This window comes from Mastomys coucha, unplaced genomic scaffold (assembly GCF_008632895.1).
Source record: "Mastomys coucha isolate ucsf_1 unplaced genomic scaffold, UCSF_Mcou_1 pScaffold22, whole genome shotgun sequence".
Lineage (NCBI taxonomy): Eukaryota > Metazoa > Chordata > Mammalia > Rodentia > Muridae > Mastomys > Mastomys coucha.
In genome coordinates, this window is record NW_022196905.1 from 124,594,101 (window position 1) to 124,614,476 (window position 20,376).

Consider the following 20,376-nt stretch of genomic DNA (forward strand, 5'->3'; position numbering starts at 1 on the left):
TGGCTGAAGTGGAGGCAAGAGGATCAAGAGTTCAAGGTCATCCTTGGCTAAATAATGAGTTAAGATCAGCTTGGATAGCGGGAGAGCCCATCTCCAAACAAAAACAAACAAACAAAATGATAGCAACTCCCTGGCTGTAGGAGCCTGTGATAAGGGTCTATTCACTTTAAGTGTGTGGACCAGGAAACAGAGTGGGATCAGTCACAGAACCAGGATGTGACCCTCAAAGGCCACACCCCCAATGGCCTACCTCTACTATCTGGCCTCAAAAGCTCCCAAAAGAGTACCACCCACTGGTGTGCTGAGAATTCTTCCCTAAGGGAAATGTAAAGGGCATCTACCATCTACTCACAAAGTCCCAGTGACAAAACAAGGTAAGATTCCACGGAAGTTCACCTTGGGGAAACAGAGTCTAGCAGACTTGCCTACAGAATGTGAGGGAGGGACTGACCCCAAATAGAAGATATAGTGCATAATCTTCACCAAACATGGATGAGCTACCTCCCCATAGCTACACTGACGGAGCTTCCTCAGATCACTTTCTCAACCTATGTACATTAGCTCATCCCTGAGGCTCCATCCCTCCCATCCCATCCTATCCCATCCCCTGGTTTAAACCAAGAGAACACCTGCAATTAGAGCAGAATTGCATACAGATGTCTGGGAGGGATGGTTGCAGCTCCCAATGACCCTCCACATGGCCTCCTCCGATGTCAACAATCAAGAAGTATAGTTTTGATGAACACTTGCAAACAGAAGCAGCTGGTCTCAAGAAAATGGAAGTTGTTTTGTATCAGAGGACTGTGTTCTCCAACAGTTGGGGACCCAAACACTCAAATGCAGGGGTCGGACACTTCATATTCAATATAGCACAGGCGAGGATGAGTGTGGATGTGGGGAGGAACGGACAGTCCTAGGGCTGGCACCACTGGGATGTGTGTGGCCAGAGTCCTTGATGATTCCGTTTTTGGCTTTCAGGGACTGAGAGAGCTGCTGAAAGTCCCTGTGGACAAGGAGCTCAATGGATTTGTGTCAGAGTTCCTAGGATGTGTGTCAGTCCATTGCCATAAAACTTCTAGTTGTGAAGTCCTTCAAGGCTAGGGAGAAGGCTCAGTTGGTAAAGCGCTTGCTATGCAAACATGAGGACCCAAGTTTGGATCCTTATATAAAAAAACCAGGCACAGTGGCATGTACCCATAATCCCTATGCTGAAGGAGAGACAGGAAAGTCTCTGGGACCCACTGGCCAACCAGGCTACTGAATCAGGGAACTCCAGGTTCAGGGAGATATTCTTTCTCAAAAACAAACAAACAAAAACAAACAAAACAAAACAAAACAAAACAAAACAAAAAACCAGCAGAGACTGGTTAAGGGAGACAGCCACGGTTGATCTTCAGTTTATACATACATGTATATGTCTCCTCCGCACACAAACACAAAGCTTGTGGTCAGAGTTCAGTGTTGATTGTTTTTGTTCTTTGCTCAGTATTTTGGGGCAGTTTGGGAATTGTTGTATTCGAGTTTATAAGCACATTAATAAGCCATTTTAACCTGCTCAGCTTTTTTTTTTTTCTTGGTGCAGAAATGCTTAATATTTTATTAAACACGAAGAAGTGCTGATCATGCAAGAGAGAAAGAATTTCTCTGGAAATATGTTGAATTAATAAAGAGAGGGGACATTCTGGTGACAATTCAGCCCTCAGTTGATGAACTTATAGAAATCAGACTTCCTGATAGTCAAGATGTGTGAGGCTTGAGGCGTGAGCAGGAGAGAGACAGACCAAAACAGGTCACCTCTCCATTCTCACATCTGGACAATTACTCCAAATAGATGATCTCTTAAAAACATTATCGTATCTATAATTGTGTGTGCCTGTGTCATTTTCAGAATAATTGGTGCCCTTTGTAGAATTTGTGTTTCTCTGAGTCACAGGGGGCATTATATAGGCCGGCCCATGCCTATTTTAGATCACTAACTGAGGCCATTATTTTTCAGGAAATAAGCACATTAAAATATTTTTTATAGCCAGTGTAGTGCTGAGTTTATTAACAATCAGGGTTTTTAGCATAACTTCAGCTTATTTTGAATCTAAGATAATGAGGACAGGGAATCAGTTATGTGCCATTTCTGTTCTCTCCGGACTGGACTGTGCACACTCTCAGTTATCTGCCTGGTTCCTTCCTTCCCTCTTTCTCCCCACTCCAACCACAGACAGGATCTCATGGGATTCCCAATGATAGCATCAGGACCCCTATGTAGCCGAGGATGGCAGATCATTCCACTTTTTCCTGTCTAGTGCTGGGATCACAGGGGTTTGTAACCACACCTGGTGTGTACAAAGCTGAGAATGGAAGCCAGGGTATTCCAGTGGCCCAGCTGCATCTACAGTTTTCATCTTCTTTTCTTTTCTTTTCTTTTCTTTTCTTTTCTTTTCTTTTCTTTTCTTTTCTTTTCTTATATTTTCTTTCTTTCCTTCCTTTCTTTCTCCCCCACCCTTCATTTTGTTTTTGAGACAGGGTTTCTCTGTGTAGCCCTGGCTGTCCTGGGAACTCACTCTATAGACCAGGCTGGCCTCGAACTCAGAAATCCACCTGCCTCTGTCTCCTGAGTGCCAGGACTAAAGGCTCACACCATGCTACCACTACCCGGCTCTGTTGCCTTTCTTTAAAGGGGATTTTCAGGCTAGCAACATGGCTTCATGGGTAACAGCACTTACTCAAAGAGCTGATGGCCTGAGTTCAATCCCCAGAATCCACGCGGTGGAAGGAGAGGAACGGATTCCAGCAAGTTGTTCTCTGACCTCCACAGTTGCAAAATATGAGCACACAGGCATGCACACAGGCATAAATACAGACGTCAGTTTTGTCTTCCTTTCTATTAGGTTGCTGTCCTTTGTCAGCTCCTGGGGAGAAGTTTGTTGAACGTAACATTGACACCAGAAAGAGTTTTTTTGCCCTCTTAACAATGAATTGAGGATTTTTTCAGGAAGTGAGAAAAATCACCCCAACCCAAACATGGGGAAAGTGTTCAGCCCCCAAACAACCACTTTTTTAAATAATGAAAAATTCCAATCAGATTCTGGCAAGATGAAGACACCACTGAGAGTGACAGGAAGAGCAAGCAGAACAATTCAAATGAGACAACTGTGAAGAGAAGTGCTCAGGGCAATAATGGATTGAAGAGAGAATTTGGGGTGGGGGGACAGTTGGAGAGATGGCTCAGTGCTAAGAGAACCTTCTGCTCTTGCAAAGGACAAGAGTTCAGTTTCCTCCACCCACAATGGGAAGCTCTGTAACTCCAGAGTTCCTGTTAACTTTAACTCCCAGTGAAGCTCTGGAGTTACAATGGGAGTGCTTGTAACTCCGGCTCCAGGTGGATATGATGCCCTCTTCTGGACTCTGTAGGAAACTGCAACACACATGGACACATATACACACACACACACACATATACACAGATACACACATACACACACACACACACACATTAAAACAAAGTAAACTTTAAAATAAATTGAATTTAAGGTAGCTGTCTGAGCTGCATTTTCTTTCGTTGAGATGAAAGTGATCTAACAAGTGCAACTTAAGCTAGAATGGTAGACTAAACTAGAATTTAACCAGCCATGTATATCAAAGCTCTCGTCAGTAAGATAACCTCACAAAGACTTGGAGCATTGGGATATCAGGTAATAAGTAGCTTCTCGAAGCCAGTTTCAGTAGCTAAGGGAATTTGGCTCACAGGGAGCCTGGCAGGGTAGGAGACAAGCTCTGCCAAGCTTGATGAATCTTGGCAGATTGTATCGGCATCTCGATGTCTTGCTGGGGCGTTCTCATGGGAAGCAATTGAAGGCTGATTCACAAGGAAAAAAAAATCACCCACAGATCCTCTGAGATGGCCTTTCCTTTCCCTTTCCTGCCCTTCTGTTCCCACAACCCAGATCTTGAGGCAAAAAGAACATCGGTGGGGGTGCAGTGGTGTGCCTCAGTTTCACTTTGATGTCCCAACTAATTTGATGTCCCGAGCTAATTTAGTCTCCCATGAGCATCTCATTTCAGCTGGTATGCCCTCTTCTAGTTCAGACAGGTTTCTTGACCTCAGTGTTACTTGGCATTTGCTCTGGACAAGTCTTTGTACCTGAGGCTTGTCCAGACCCTCCCAGATGTTCAGTGGCACCCCAGCCTTGCCTAGTTGTCAGTAGCATCTTAAGTTGTGACCACCAGAAAATGTCTCCAGCTCCTGAAATTGCAGGCCTACGACCCCATGCCTGGCTATGTCACTGGTTGTTAAAATGTGTATCTTTCTTGCTTATCTGAGAACATGTAGCTGCTGCTTCTTAAAGCTTGTGTTCCCTTCACTACACACCCAGTTCCACTCTCTGATATTGTTTATCCTGTCCCTCCCACACTTGAGGAGTAATTTTTTTAAATTGTATTAATTAAACTTTTAAAGATAATTTTACAGGTGCACATCATACATACAGATAACATGCAATGCATATGCAGGTAACACTTAATGCATACAGATAGCACTTAATGCATGCAGATAACATGTAATACATACATTTAACATGTAATACATACAGATAACATGTGATGCATACAGATAACAGGCAATGCTTACAGATAACATGCAATGAATACAAATAACAATGCATGAAGATAACATGCATGCATACAAATGACTTGCAATGAATACAGATAACACTTAATGCATATAGATAACACTTACTGCATACAGGTAACACACAATCCATACAGATAACACAATTAATACAGATAACTCTTAGGCCTCACCCTTACCTACCTCTTTACCACCTCATCTATTCCTCTGCCTTTCCTGGAAACCTCTTTTATGTTCATGCTTGTTTTGTTTTGTTTTTTGACTCACTGAATTTAACCAGGGGCATCTGTGGGACAGTTTAGATCAGCAGTTCTCAACCTCTGGGTCACAACCCCTTTGGGGGTCAAATGCCCATTTCACATGGGTTACCTAAGAGCATCTGCACATCAGATATTTACACTACAGTTCACAACAGTAGCAAGATTACAGTTATGAAGTAGTGATAAAATTAACTTTATGGTTGGAGGTTCACCACACCGTGAGGAGCTGTATTAGGGGGTCACAGCATTAGGAAGGCTGAGGACCAGCTGTTGGAACTTGGTGAGCTCAGCAGTAGACAGATGACTAAAGCCCTTCTCCCAGAACCTGTTAATAGAGACCCATGAGTCCCGCCTCTTTCTATGACTCTATTGTTGGCAGGGCCATTCATATGTTGGCCCACTGCAGGTGACTACATCTGTTGCTGAGTTAATGATTACAATAGCTGAAAGGGGGTGAAGGAATGGTTCTTATTTAAGTTTGTTCTTTCAACCTGGATTGGCTTCTGGAATCTTCATGGTTCTGCGTTTAATGTCCACCATGGGCTCAGCGCTAGGCTAGTCCATTCTAGATTCTCATAACCATACCAGTTCCTCTATAGACATTCCAATTTTCCCTTTATTATTATTTGAATATAAAAATGTTTTAAGGCTTATGTTTTGATCCCCAGCTTTATCCCCTGCTATTATGGGGAAGTGTGGAAAGTCTACAAGGTCATCCTAGCTGAAGGATAAAGGTATTTGGCAGGTCATGGGGGAGGGGTTATTCTTAGCCACCTCTTGTTTGACTCTCTGCTTCCTAGTTAGCACAAAGCCAACCAGTTTCCTCTGGCATGTGCTTCCACAGCCATGATACCCAGCTAAGCAGGGATCAAGCCACTACTTGCTGAACCCTCTGAAACTGTAGCCAAAATAATTCTGCCTTTCCCCTACTTAAACCATTTCTCCCAGGCAGTTGGTCATAGTGAAATTGTCCTCCATGAGCTCATGCATTTGAATACCTGATCTCCAGTAGGTGGCACTGTTTGGGAAGTTATGGAAGTTTTAGGAGGCGAAGTCTTGCTGGAGGAAATAAGTCACTGGCTTTGAGGCTTTAGAGCCTGGCCTTCCTTCCTATTCGCCAACTCTGTTTACTATGTGTGGGTGAAGATGTGATGATGAGCCAGCCTCCTGCTCCTGAACCTTTTACAGTTGCCTTGTCTTCCCACCATAATACACAGGCTCAAGCAAACTCATTCTTACTTAAGTTTCTTTTGTCGGGTATTTTATCACAGCAATGGAAAAGTAACTCATACAGCATCCTTCTTCTGATACAATGCATCTCACTAGCAGACATGATGGGTTCCATAAGGGATCGCTGTCCCCTGGGGTGGCCTCATCATTCTTGTCCCTCCCTTGCCTCTGTGTCCTCCTCCTTCCACAGCAGCTTCCGCAACTCACACTCATAAGCGCCTCCAGCTTTGACGCCTGCAGCCCACGCATAGTGGGTCTTCACCCTCAGTTACTCCTTTCTGGAGACAGGATGAGAGACACACCCAAAGTGGGTCTCGATATTAGGTCTTTTAAGATCCAATCAGTTGAAAATTAACCCATCACGTATCTTATTTAGAATTTCTCCTCCCAAGTCTCGAGGGCCTTCAGAGAAGAGGGAGCAGAGATAGTGTAAGAGCCAGAGGTCAGGAAGGAAGAACCCAAGCACAATGCTATCTTCTAAACAAAGCAGAATTGCTGAGCTAACAAATCCACAGCCGCTCTGGTTGCCCGTGCAAGATCTGCACAAGATCAAGCCAGTCGGTGATGTAGCATGGACAGGGGAGGGGCTCATGAGCCACCATCTCTAACTGAGGATCTGTGGACAGTTAATGGCTGCTATAAGAGGGAGTGTCCATTTTTTTTAAGGCTGTAGCCCTGGTAGGTCAACTATGCTCCAGTGGATGGCCCCACACCCATCAGTATATGAGCAGCACAAACTTGACTTGATTTTTTTTTTTTTAACATTCATGAAGTTGGGAGGGTGTAGAAGTTGGGGATGGGGTGGATCTGAAAGGAGATAGGGACTGAAAGGGGGGAAAAAAAGAATTTTCTCTGTTGTAAAATTTCCATAGCAAAACCTCACTCATCCTTGGAGGCAGCGCAAAGTCATTGTGGTGACGTTGTTGTGCTCTGTTTCCTTAGTTCTAAGGTTACTTTTTGTCTAAGTTTATTTTTACTTACAGGTCAGTGATGTTCACAGACCTGTGGTTTGGACACATATCTTTGTTCCCTAGAAGGATATAATTGCTTCAAGAACAAACAGCCATTCATGCTCAGACCCTGGGGCATCCTCAGTGCTGGATACTACACTCCTAAGAATGGACGCATGTGGTCACTGTTGATGTGAATGAACAAAGCTCAGAAGATTTACCTTGACTCTTTAGAAAACAGGCACATTGATATAATGAGGAGCAGGAATGGCCAAAATGTTGCATCCATCTATGTGACTTTTCCTACAGGGACTTGACAGACGACAGAGCAACAAAATGATTCTACTCTTAGTCTAGCTTAAGTAAATCAATGTGGTTATTGGGGTCACTTAAAAGAAGAATGGGTGTCTAACAGGCAAGCTGAATCTACCAAAGCTCAGAGGCATCATAGGTAAGAACTCATGAAAGCAAGGTCACCAACACTCCTTATGTGGCTTACAAGAGGCTCTGTCAGTCATATAGTATTCCCTCCCTCTTGGGAATCTTGTTCTGTGACCTTCCCAGTACCTGACCATTTCATCATAAGCAGCCTCCTTTTCTGAGAGAATGGCTCAATTCACAGGAAGTAGCTACACATCAGATGCTGATGGAAGAGCTGCCTCACCCCCAATCCTTTCCCTTCTGGGGCACTTCAGGCCACACAATCCCTTTGTATGTCTGTCACTTTCGATTGGCCTGTGGAAACAGCTGGGTTTAATGATAAGGCTTTCAAAGGGGCTTGGCCACAGGGGGTAAGGGCTTCCTAGGTCACCTGAGAATGGGGAGTTGCTGGCTCCCATCAAAGCAAAGAGAACTTGATACATTCTTTGCCATTCCTGCTTAAATTGTGTTGGGTTGTTAGTGAGGATCTGGAAACCATCCCAAATTCTTCTGGACCCTTGAATGAACTTCCTTTTCGACACCCAACATTTTAAAATCATGAGCATATGATATAGAATGAATGAAGTCACCCCATGCTATTGTTGCCCCAGATGGTCATCTTCCTGCAGCCATGGAGATAGATTTGTTTCTTTTGTAATTCCTTTCTGAATTTTAGGCTACAAGGTAACTTCTGCAAAGCTCTTGTTAATCTCTCCCCCAAAGACGAGAAAGGATGAAAATAGAATCATAGAGAAAGTCAGCCCCACGGGGTGATCATCCAAAACCTTAGATGCGTCCCTTTCTGCAGTGCAACGGATGGTAAATGTTCATTTTGTTTAGACTTTATGTGCTAAGATCAGCGCTTTCCTGTGTGTCCTCACTCCTTTCTAAACAGAACTCTTATTCTAGGAGAAAAATACTTTCGTTTTTTAAAAGGTGACTGTTCCCAACAGAAACCACCCAGAGACCAGCTGCCTCAAACCAGGTATCTAGTGAGTTCTCAGTGTGAGTATCCACTGCCCCTCATCTAAGGATCTGTGACCTTTGTCCAGTTTTTTTCTTTTCTTCTTTTTAAGTCCCATTAGTTGTGGTCGTATGGCACATATTTTAGTTTCGTTCTGTTGCTGTCATAAAACTCTCTGACCAAAAAGCAACGTAGGGGAGGAAAGGATTTATCTGACTTCTGCTTCTAGGTCACACTCCATTCCTGGGGGAAATAAGGACAGGAATTCAAGCAGGAAGCAGAGGGCAGAAAGGCCTGCTGCTCTCAGGGTATCACCTCTGGCTGAGGAACTCAGCTCACAGCTGAGGAAGTGCAGCTAAAGCCATGGAGGATGCTGCTTACGCTCGCTTGCAAGCTCATGCTCAGCAAGCCCAGGACAACCTGCCTAAGGATGTTGCTACCGACAGTGGGCTGGGCCCTCCTACATCAATCAAGAGAGCAATCCTTTACAACATGTCCATAGCCAATCTGATCTAGACAATCTTTCAATTAAGACTTCTTCTCTCAGATGAGTCTGGGTTGTGTCAGTAAGGCAAACTGGGACAGTAGGATTATTCAACCACGTCCAGTGCCTTTGTGGAGGGCTCGGACTTTCCAAGATTTGGATCTCCCAAGAATCAAATGTGGACATTTGCTCTTTGTATTCCTTAAGTATTCATAGTTCTTAAGTATTATAATATTCAGAAATTCCTTAAAGGCAGTCTTTCACACCTATCTACACACACGTTAGATAAACATGGCCCCAATCACTGACTTGTAATGCATCAATACTTTAGATTACCCTGCCTTGTGCCATATAATTTCCAACACACCGAGGATTCAACTGTTAGTGAGTAAACTAAAAATATCCAGTATAACATATGCCTAGCATGCATGAAACTCTGGGTTCAAGTCCCAGCAAAAGGTAAACTAAATGTGGTAATGCATGCCTGTAATCTTAACACTCAGGAGATAGAGGCAGGAGGATTTGGAGTTCAAGGACAGCCTTGGCTACATGAGATCCTGCTGTAAACAAACAAACAACAGAGGGGGAAGGGGAAAAATTTGGACAGATGTGCGCATGAGTCTTGGATGATTTCTGAATTAAAGGACAGCTGGGGACACACAGTCTGCCAGAGCAGAGTACACTTGAGAGTAATGAGGAAGTAATCATGTTCCTCCCGAGCTGGAATACAAGCTGGCAGAGGGAAATAGAATTGACCTAAGGAGAATGCTCTAGAATATAAAATTAGCACCGTGTCAGGGCAGTTTCAGCCCCCAAGTCTCACCTTAACATTGATGAGCACAATTTAAGAATCAAACTAATCAACCTTGAGCAATTGTGAGGAAATGTGAGACTCTTGAATCGCTTCTCAGATCTGGCTCGTGGTGTGTAGATGTTTGTAGCCCCAATACAATGTTCTTCATTCAAGTTCTACCTACTTCTATGTTCCCCTCAGCAGAGTGGCAAGTAATTCTGGCTCAGGTTTCCTCCCTAGGGGAGTGTAGGAAACAGTGTTGTACACAGAGTGTCACTCAAGGAGGTTGCCATGGTTATTGTCCCGCCCTTTGCTAATAATGATGATGCTATGTTACCTCTTAGGCATCCCTTGGACCCTGCTGGTCCTCAGTGCATCTTCTCCATTTGTTCTCTGAGCCTGAGAACTGATCAGCCTGGTACTGATCCTGCTACTTCTGGGAGAATAACTGAGATAGGAACTTGGTTATTATAACATTCAGAAGCCCCACAAGCTCTGTGCTCTTTCACCCTCCTGGCAAAGGAAAATAGCAGCACACACCTTTAATACAAGCACTTAAGAGACTGAAGTACACAAATTTCTGTGAACCAGCCTGGTCTCTATAGTGACTTCTGGGAGAGTGAGAGCTACATAGAGAGACTCTGTTTCAAAAACAAACAAACAAAAAAAAAAACCCAAAAGATATTTATTACATTTTTTCATTCATACATTTATCATTACACATGTCACATGTCACAGCCCACATGTGGAGGTCAGATGCCAAGGATTGGTTCTCTTCTTCTACCGTGGAGATCCAGGTATCTATATCAAGTTGTCAGACTTTGTGAGGAGTGCCATCTCACTAGCTGTCTTAGTTAGGGTTGGGACTGGCTTACTTACAGGTTCAGAGGTTCAGTCCATTATCATCAAGGCAGGAACATGGCAACATCCAAGCAGGCATGGTGCAAGAGGAGCTAAGAGTTCTACAATGTATTATGAAAGCAAACAGGAGAAGACTGGCTTCCAGGCAGCTAGGAGATGGGTCTCAAAGCTCATTCTGACAGTGATACACTTCCTCCAACAAGGCCACACCTACTCCAACAAGGCGACACCTCGTGGGCCAAGCATATTCAAACCACCACACTAGCCATCCATTCTTTGTATGTGTGTACTATCTGGTTATTGTGGAGGTCAGAGGACAACCTTGGATGTCATTCCTCAGGCACTGCCCAGATTTCTGCTGTAGTTGTTGTTATTGTTATTGTTTACTTGTTGAGACAATATTTCTCACTGGCTGCAGATTGTAAAGTAGCCTAGAAGTAGGCCAGCAATCTTGGGAAAATCTGACTGCTTCTGCCTTCCTAGTACTGGAACTGCAGACAAGTGCTACCATGCTTGGCCTTTTAAAAAACAAACTGAGGTCTTGTGCCCCACACACAGAGCTATCTCCCCAACCCCTGCCTTTCCACTCTTGGAAAGCACCTCTAACCCTCTCTAAACAAGTTCCAGACTCTCATACATTTAGAGGAGAATTGGAATAGGATAGCCTATGAGCCCCCTACCATCACATTTAAGGTATCGAAACTAGTCAGCATGGTCCCAAGACATGGTGTCCCTTATTCTGAGCACACAGATAACATTATTCTAAACAGGTTGGGAGGGGTACACCTCCAGTCTTTCCAACTGTGATTCATTTAAATATTATATGATATTACATAATTCTCAGACTGAACAAATACATTCTTGAAATAAAGCAACTCTATTTTTGTCTTTCCTTAGCCTTTAATTTTCTTTTTACCCTTTCATCAAATGATTGCATGCCCAGATCTTTTGGATACACTTAGGTAATGAGAATGTTCTCTGGGCCAGCAAGATGGCTCAGCAGGTGAAGGAGCCTGCTGCCAAGCCTGACAACCCAAGTTTTATAACCAAGACCCACATGATAGAGGAAGAGAACCTATGTCCAAAAGTTGTCACATGACCTTAACACACATGTACCCTAGCTTGCCAATGCCTGCTGCCATTCACACATAGCCTATGTCCACCGTAATGAGGGAAAATTTCTCCCTGTGCTTTGGGAGCTGGCTCAGTTAATAAAGTGCCTGCCAGAGAAGCTTGAAAACCTGGGTTTGATCTCTAGCACTACGCGCAAACAAAAGGCAGATATGGTGGTGTGTGCTTGTGATCCTAGCAGCAGGGAGGAGTGTGAGGGGAGGGGTCCCTGGGACTCTCCTGGCTAGCCAGCCCAGCAGGACCAGCAAGCCCTACATTCCACTGAGAAATCCTCTCTCAATAAACAAGGTAGATTGCTCTTGAGGAATGACACCAAAGGTTGATCTCTAGCCTACACACACACACACACACACACACACACACACACACACACACACACACAGAGCAATGACATCTGAACATCCACATTATACGTATGCACCTGATGATACATGCATTCCAACATACACATAAAAACACACATGATCACTTCAAGTGTATCTCAAACAACACTGCCCATTGAGCAGGAACCCACTGCTACTGGCACCCCCTACCCTCCCCAGTTCATTTGAAGGGACTTGTTTGACTAATATTTCTCCTCTTGTCATCTCTCCTGCCCTCTCCGCAGCCCCCACACCCGTGGTTTCCATATCACCTCTCACAGGGACAGGGACAGCAAAGGATGGGCAATCATTCTTAGTCACTGAACCCCTGTGAGGCTCCAGTGACCCAGTTCTCTGTGCTTGGCAGATGGGTAAGGTCACCTCTCTCTCACCTGGGTACATCCATGTTTTTAATGGCACTTTCAGGATGGCTTGCTAGCATCCTCCCATACACAGTAAAAAACCACTTTCTTCCCAGCCAGTCACCTCCCCTCTGCTGCACTCTTGAGGGATTTGGTGCCACTCACAATGTCTCCCTGAGGTGGTCCCCTCTCTGGAAACACCTTCATAGACACACCTATAGGTGTATCTTCCAGGGAACTCCATATTCTGTGAGCTTGATAACCAAGGTTAACGTCACATTAATATAAAACAACTGGCATTTATGACAATTATTTATTTGACATACGTGGAGGAGTGGTACACTTGTTCAAGTGAGCACAGTTGGAGGTCAGAGGTCAACTCTCAGGAGTCATTTCTCTCCTCCTACTATGTGTGCTCCAGGGTCTTTGTCATGGTGGCAAGTACCTTTACCTGCTGAGTCATCTCTCCCAATAACTGAAATTTTAAAAAATGATATTCAGTATTTATGTCTGAGAATAAATGCTTCTTCATTTCTCCATCAATTATGTTTTCATTGTTGCCATTTTTCATAATATCACCTTTCTTGCCAATTCATTCACAGTAATTTATAGTTTCAGCTCATGATATTAAGTAATTTTTCCATTTCTACCTCCATGCTTTTGTTTCCAAAGTTGAGAGGAAAATGTAAGGCAAGCTAAGTATTTGCATTATATTTTGCCACCTTATTAAATGATCTTATTCAAATGCCATGCTTTAGTGGTGACATTTTAAACAAAAGTATAGTTGTTTTGTGGGGGTTTTGTTTGCTTGTCTTGTTTGGTTCATTTGAGTTTTTGAGACAGGTTTTTTGTTTGTTTGTTTTTGTTTTTTGAGACAGCGTTTCTCTGTATAGCCCTGGCTGTCCTGGAACTCACTCTGTAGACCAAGCTGGCCTCGAACTCAGAAATCCATCTGTCTCTGCCTCCCAAGTGCTGAGATTAAAGGCATGCACCACCACTGCCCAGGCCCCCCTTTTTTTTTGCCTACAGCACCCGGTATTCACAGGCGGTCTCCCATCCACGTACTAACTAGGCCCGAACCTACTTAGCTTCCAAGATCAGACGAGATCGGGCATGTTCAGGGTGGTATGGCCGTAGACAGGGTTTCTATGTGTAGCCCTGGCTGTCCTGGATCTTGGTCTGTAGACTAGGCTCGCCTAGAACTCAGAGATCCACATGCCTCTGCCTCCTAAGTGCTAGAATTAAAGGCATGCACCACCACACAAACTTGACACACAAACACATCACTATTAAGCCTCAACCCTTACTTTCTTATTCATCCCCAAGATATAAAGTCCCACAGTCTTTACATATTAAAAGTTCAATCCATTTAAAATGTCCAATATCTTTTAAAATTCAAAGTATTTTAACTGTGGGCTCCACTAAAATACATTCTTCCTTCAAGAGGGAAGGAAGAGGAAGATCCTTCAACTCACGATCTTCTGGGCTCCTCTAAGGGCTTTGGTCACTTCTCCAGCTCTGCCCTTTGTAGCACATGTCTTGTCTTCTGGGCTCCAGAGGCCTGTACTCCACTGCTGCTGCTGTCCTTGGTGGTCATTGCATGGTACTGGCATTCCCAAAACACTGCTGTAACTAGGCTTCACCAATAGCCTCTCATAGACTGTTTTCATGGTGCCAAGCCTCAACTCCTTTGCATGACACCTTCAGTCTTGGGCCATCAATTGCAAACTGAGGCTGCACCTTCACCAATGGCCTTCCATGGCCTCTCACTGTGCCGAGCCTCAACTGCTCTTCATGACCCCTTCGTGCTGTCAAAACCAGTACCACCTAGGTGACTCTTAGCTTTTGAGCTAGAAGAGCCATTGGTTGTTAAGAGCTCTATGGGATGTTGTGTAGGAGCTTGGAAGATCATGTTGAGAACAGTGTAGAAGATGGAGGCCTGGCTTGTGAAATTTCAGAGGGAAGATTAAAGACTCTTATCAGGGCCATTTTTTTTTTTTTTTTTGGCCATGTTGTTTTGATTGTGAAGATTCTGTGGTTCTGGTTAGCTGGGGCTGAAGTATCAGCTGTGATTAACAAGATACCAGAACTACTAAAGTGAAAACTTTACATTACTGGGACTATTGATGCTGGTTAGCTGGAGCTAAGAAATTATCGGTGATTAAGAAGAGACCAGCATCACTGAGGTGACATCTTCTGGGAAGTGTTTTCTGAGAGCACAGAGGCTGTGTTCCAGAGATAGCCAAGGTTGTACCTTTTGTAAGCTCTTCTAGCTTACAAAAGCATAGTGTTATTTCTTCTGTGTTTCTACTGTACTAGTTTGTGTTGTGTTCCAGGCTCTCTTCTGTTGCTGTGACCAACACCATGACCAAGAGCAACTTAGAAGAGCAAAGGACTTATTCAGCTTACACTTTCAGGGTAGTTTCTTATTGAAGTAGTTTGTAGCAGAAGCTATGGAGGAACATTGCTTGCTGTCTTGTTCACTGTCTTGTTCGTGCTTAGCTTTCTTATACAACCCAGGCCCACATGCCCAGGGAATGATACCACCTATAGTGAACTTCTCCCCGCACCCCCCCCCATCAATTAACAATAAAGAAAATCCCACACAGACATGTCCATAGAAGAATCTGATCTGGGAAATTCCTCAATTGAGAATTTCTTCTCAGATGACACTCAGTTATATGTTTCAAGTTGAGATAGATAAAGACAACTAGAGCATGCTTCATTTATTACAAGCTCCAGATGTTACTGAAAATAAAAACAGCATGATGAAACTGAACCTGCCTAGTTCCTTATGTAATTTGTAAAAAGCTTCAACATCTATGATAATGTTTACTGTTATTTAAAGCTAAGAGGTGTTTTCAATCTACATACACTTGATCAAGTATCTCTGTTGTAAGATATGGAACCCATACATGGTATATTGGGTATATTGCCCAGGACTGGTAGAGCTGGGTCATAGGATAGTTCAATTGTTGCTGTATTTTACAATCATAATATGCCAGTATAAAAGACACACAATCAAGATATTTTAATTATAAGCCATATGCCTAGACTGGGCAGATCTAAGACTATACTAAGTTATTCCCTAACTTTAAGACACCTTGTTGCTTGCTGTCTCTCATGGCCGTATGCTTCTGGTCCATGGTGGTTTTCTCCTCCATCCTCTTCCTCTCTCCTCTCTCAACATGCCATGACCTCTCCAGCCTCCAGTCCCACCTTGTTTGTTTGTTTGGGAAACCTCTAACTGCTTTCCATAATAACTGCTTTAGTTTGTGTTCCCACCAGCAGCCAACAAGGGCTCCTCTAGCCCTGGATGGATATCTGACATGCTTTGGTGTTAGATGAAACGCATCTGTTACTGATCACAGCTATGGTATAGTTCAGCTTTATCTAGCATGCAAGTCCATCAGATGAAGAGTCTCTGTTGGCTCCCCACTGTGCAGCAGCTGCAAGCTAATGACACAAGATATAATTAGAAGTATTCTCAGGTGGGCAAGATGGCTCAGTGGGTAAGACTTGTTTCCGAGCCTGGTGATCTACATGGTAGAAGGAATGAACAGACCCCCTATAGGTTGTCCTCTACCCTTCATATGTTCTCCATGGAATGTACACTTCCCCCAACACAGACAAAAATAAATAAATAAAAAACCACATTTAAAAAAAAATCAAATAGTATTATTTCCCCTATAAAATAAAATCTCAAGAGACAACAGTTGGTTTTCTATATCTGTGGGTTCTGTATTCATAGGTTCAACCAACCATGTATCAAATATATTCAGAAAATATAATTATGTCTGTGCTAGATGTACACAGGCTTCTTTCCCTCGTCATGATTCCCTAGACAATACAGTATAACAGCTATTTGCATTGCATTTACATTGCATTAGCTGCAGTGCGTAATACAGAGATACTTTAAAGCATATGGGAGGGTATGCGCTCTGCAAATAATTTCCACCATTTTATATAAATAAACCGTCCTCTGGGACTGGAGAGAAGGCCCAGCAGGTAAGATTGCTTACTGCTTCCTCCAGATGACAGCACCCAGGTTGGCTGGATCCCAACCACTTGTAACTCCAGACCCAGGGCATCCAACACCCTTTCCTGGACTCCTTGGGAACCCACATTCATGTTTAAATTCACTCTGAACCACAAGTAGAAATAAAGCATCTCTAATTGAAAAGGAAACACCATCATAGTTGGCATCTGCAAATGCTTCTGGAGCTGTCTCCCGTGGATATGGAGGGTTGAAGATATTCTGTGCTCTTCACAAGGTAGCCAGCAGGCTGGTCTCTGAGTCTACTGTGTGTCCATGTTACAGAGTTCTGGGCTCAGCGCTCCAGGGTTCTGAACCAGGAGGTCTAGGGAAGACCCTGGGGATGCTCATTTTAAATAAATATCACATATGATGTAACTCAGTAATAGGGCATTTGCCTGGTGTCTGTGTGAGAGAGCCCCTGGTCTGATCTGCAGCACCACAAGAAGGGAACACGGGTACATTTAGTAGGTGGCTTTTGTATTTAAAATTCTATTTCATTCATTTCTTTGTGGGTGTATACATGTAGGTGAGGGTATGCTTGTGCCATGGTGTGTTCACAGAAGTCAGAGAACAGCTTGCTGGCATTAGCCATCTCCTTACACTAAGTCCTGGGGATTGAACTTAGGTTATCAGGTCTAGTTGTGTGTGTGAGTTTGATGTGTTTGCGTGTGTGTGTGTGTGTGTGTGTGTGTGTGTGTGTGTGTGTGTGTGTGTATGTGTGTGATGTGTTTGTGTGTATGTATATGTGATATGTTCTTATGTATGTAAGTATGATATGTTCTTGTGTTTGTGTGTGTGTGTGTGTGATGCACATGTACCACATGCACGTACAGAGATCAGAGGAGGATTCAGGTTTGTGGTTTCATGTTCCACCTTGTTAGAGTCAGGGTCTCTTGTTTTGGTGATCTGTATACCAGGATAACTGTCCCACGAGTTTCTGTGGATTCTACTGACTTGGCCTCCCATCCACATCCAGGTTTTTGCATGGATTCTGGAGACTCAATCTCAGATCTCCACTGAGTCACCTCCTCAGCCCAGGCCTCTAGCTTTTTGTTTTCATGTGTAGCCTTTAAGGGGGGGAGGGTACTAACTACTCTCTTAGTTTCTGCTGGTGACCATGAAAATGATGTCAGTAGGCAAGTGTCCTCATAAACTTTATTCAACTTTATTTAGCTGTGTCAACTTGACACAGCCTAGAGTCTTCAGAGAGGAGAACCACAGTTGAAGAATACACTGGGCCTTGGGTGAGGGATTTTCTGGGCTTATTGATTGATGCAGAGGACCCAGCCGATTGTGAGCAGCACAATCCCTAGGCAGGTGGACCCAGGCTATATGAGAAATCTAGTTGAACATGAATCTGTGTGTATGCCTGAGAACAAGCCAGCTAGCAGTGTTCCTTTGTGGTTGCTGCTTCCAGATTCAGGTCTTGCACTCCTGATTGAGCTCAGTGATGAACTGAGACCTGAATGTGTAAGTCAAGCAAACCTCAAGTTGCTTTTGGTCAAAGTTTCTGATCATAGCAACCGAATGCAATTTCAAGGCAAGCGGCCTCTCATGATACTGGATATGGCCACAGTAAAAGTTGTTACAGACTTTGTCCATCTCTATGAGAGATTATCAGTGCCCCACAAATGCTTCCAGTTATTTTTTATTTAAAAAAAATCAAATAAGGAACCTTGAAATGGCAGCAAGGAAAAGTTCATGGTGAACAGTCTTTTGGTAGACAGACTCTAAAAACCTAGCAATCTGGTACACTTAATGAAAGGATGACATTAACTGTCTCTAATGACACAAATTTTATGACATAATTTAATATAGAAGTGACATTTCATGTTTCAGGGAAGTGGTATATTCTGTAATAAATTAAGGCAAGAATAGAGAGAGCTGAGAACAAGTTCTGAAAATACTTAAAATAGGAAAAGATGGGGCCCACAAGATAACTCAATGGATAAAGCATCAAGCCTGATGACCTGGGTTTGATTTCTGGGACCACAGGGTGGAAGAAGGAAAGTGACTTCCACAAGTTTTGCTACCACCTCTACATAACATACACACTGTGCCACATGGTGTCCCCCTACATGTGCACATGCATTCATGTACACACAAATTAAATAATTGTAATGACAAACTTAAAATAGATGCAAACTTTGGCTCTTAAAATGTTACAATACAGGTAAAGAGCATCCATTCAGCAAATATTTACTGAACACCCAATGTGTATTATCACAGCAAAGGAAGTATGGTCTTATGGACTTTTGTGTTCTAAGGAAGGGAATAAGTCAGCCATCAATATTTTCCAGAGATAGCCAACTTCTGAATATACTAGAGGGATGGGTCTCAGTCCTGGTAACCCCCAACCAGAATATTATTTTCATTGCTACTTCCTAAGTGTAACTTTACTACTGTTATGGATCACAACATAAATATCTGATATGGAGGGCATCTGATATGTAACCCCCGTGAAAGGGTTGTTAAACCTCCAAGAGAGTCATGATCTACAGGTTGACAACCACTGCATTAGAGGGTGGAAAAATAAGGCATAGAGTTAATGAAAACAACACAGTAAAAAAAAAAAAAAAAACCCCTCAATGTGAATTGATTATCATTAACCAACTAGGAAATTTTATGAATTAGAGGTGTAAGGTACAAACAAAATGCCTTTCAGAGGGAGGACTTTATCTCTTGTTTGGATGAAGAGGGAAATCCACGAGAGAGCTCTGAGGAGAATAACATAGTCAGATACACACTAACAGGATCACTCTAGCTTTTGGGTGGTATGTAGATTACAACAGAACCAGAGTGGAAACAGGAGACCCATTAGGACATCATTGACAATGATTGAAATAGGAACTGATGGTGACTTGGACCAGCACAGTGCCCAAGAAAAACTAGAAGTTCAATGTAGCATGTAAGACTTTTCCTGAGGAAATGTGGCACATGCAAATCTACTTAATCCACAACAGACCAAAGCAGCATTTACATAGATGTCTAGCTTGCTGAGCCAATGAATTTACTGGAATTACTGATGGGACTGTGGGTGAGGAATTGTTCACAGGAGCAGGGATGACTTAAAGGCAACTGCATCACTGAAAAGCCCACCTCAACATGGGTCACAACTCATGAAAATTGCATTCCTGGAGCTCTCTTATGACCTGAAGTAGCTTGGCTGGTCAGAGTCACCTCCTCTCCAGCAGTCATTTACTGCTTGTATAGCCTTGGGATGGCCCCCAGGGGTCGTCTATAATCTTCTGATGCCTCTCAGGGAGTGTCTATAATGTTCCAGCTTCCCCAGACTTGGAGCATTTGTTCACATCCTGATTCTCATGGGCCTCCCTCCATGAAAGAATGTTCCAGTTCTAGAAAAGTTGATCCAGCACACAGAATAGCAATGAGGTAGGGAGAAATGGCAGATGTTGGATATACTTTAAAAGAGTAAAAGTGTGTAACAGAGAAGAGTTATGAAGCTAAACTCTAATTTAAAATTTGCATCTGAGCAGCTGGGGAGATGGACTTGATACTCACTGAGATGCCTGAATTTGTAAGAAAAACTAGAAGTTCAATGTAGCATCTATCCTCTTATTGCTGTGATTATATTTGACATGAAGCCACTTAAAAGCAGGAGTCGTCTTGGCTCATGGTTCGAGGGGATACAGTCCACCATGGTGACTGTGATGAGGAGCATGTTCATATCCATTTGGGATCAGGAAGCAGAGCTGTGATATAAATCTCAAGTTTTCTCCCAGCCCCCAGTGACCTACTTTCTCAAGCTAAAGGTTGCAGAATCCCTAAAAGAATACTCTTGGGACCAAATGTTCAAATCCATGAGCCTCTGAGGGAGCATTTCACATTCAAACTATAACATAGAACATGCTATTGTCGGAAGAGAATGCCTGTTAGAT

The 20,376-nt window shown here is 43.3% G+C and overlaps 1 protein-coding gene and 1 pseudogene across 3 annotated transcripts in view; one reads left to right on the forward strand and one right to left on the reverse strand.

Moving 5' to 3' along the window:
* Caln1 (calneuron 1) overlaps nucleotides 1–20,376 on the forward strand; it is a 485,154-nt gene that overhangs the window by 403,267 nt on the left and 61,511 nt on the right. The window lies entirely within an intron of this gene.
* On the reverse strand, nucleotides 13,459–13,577 carry LOC116071628 (annotated as a pseudogene).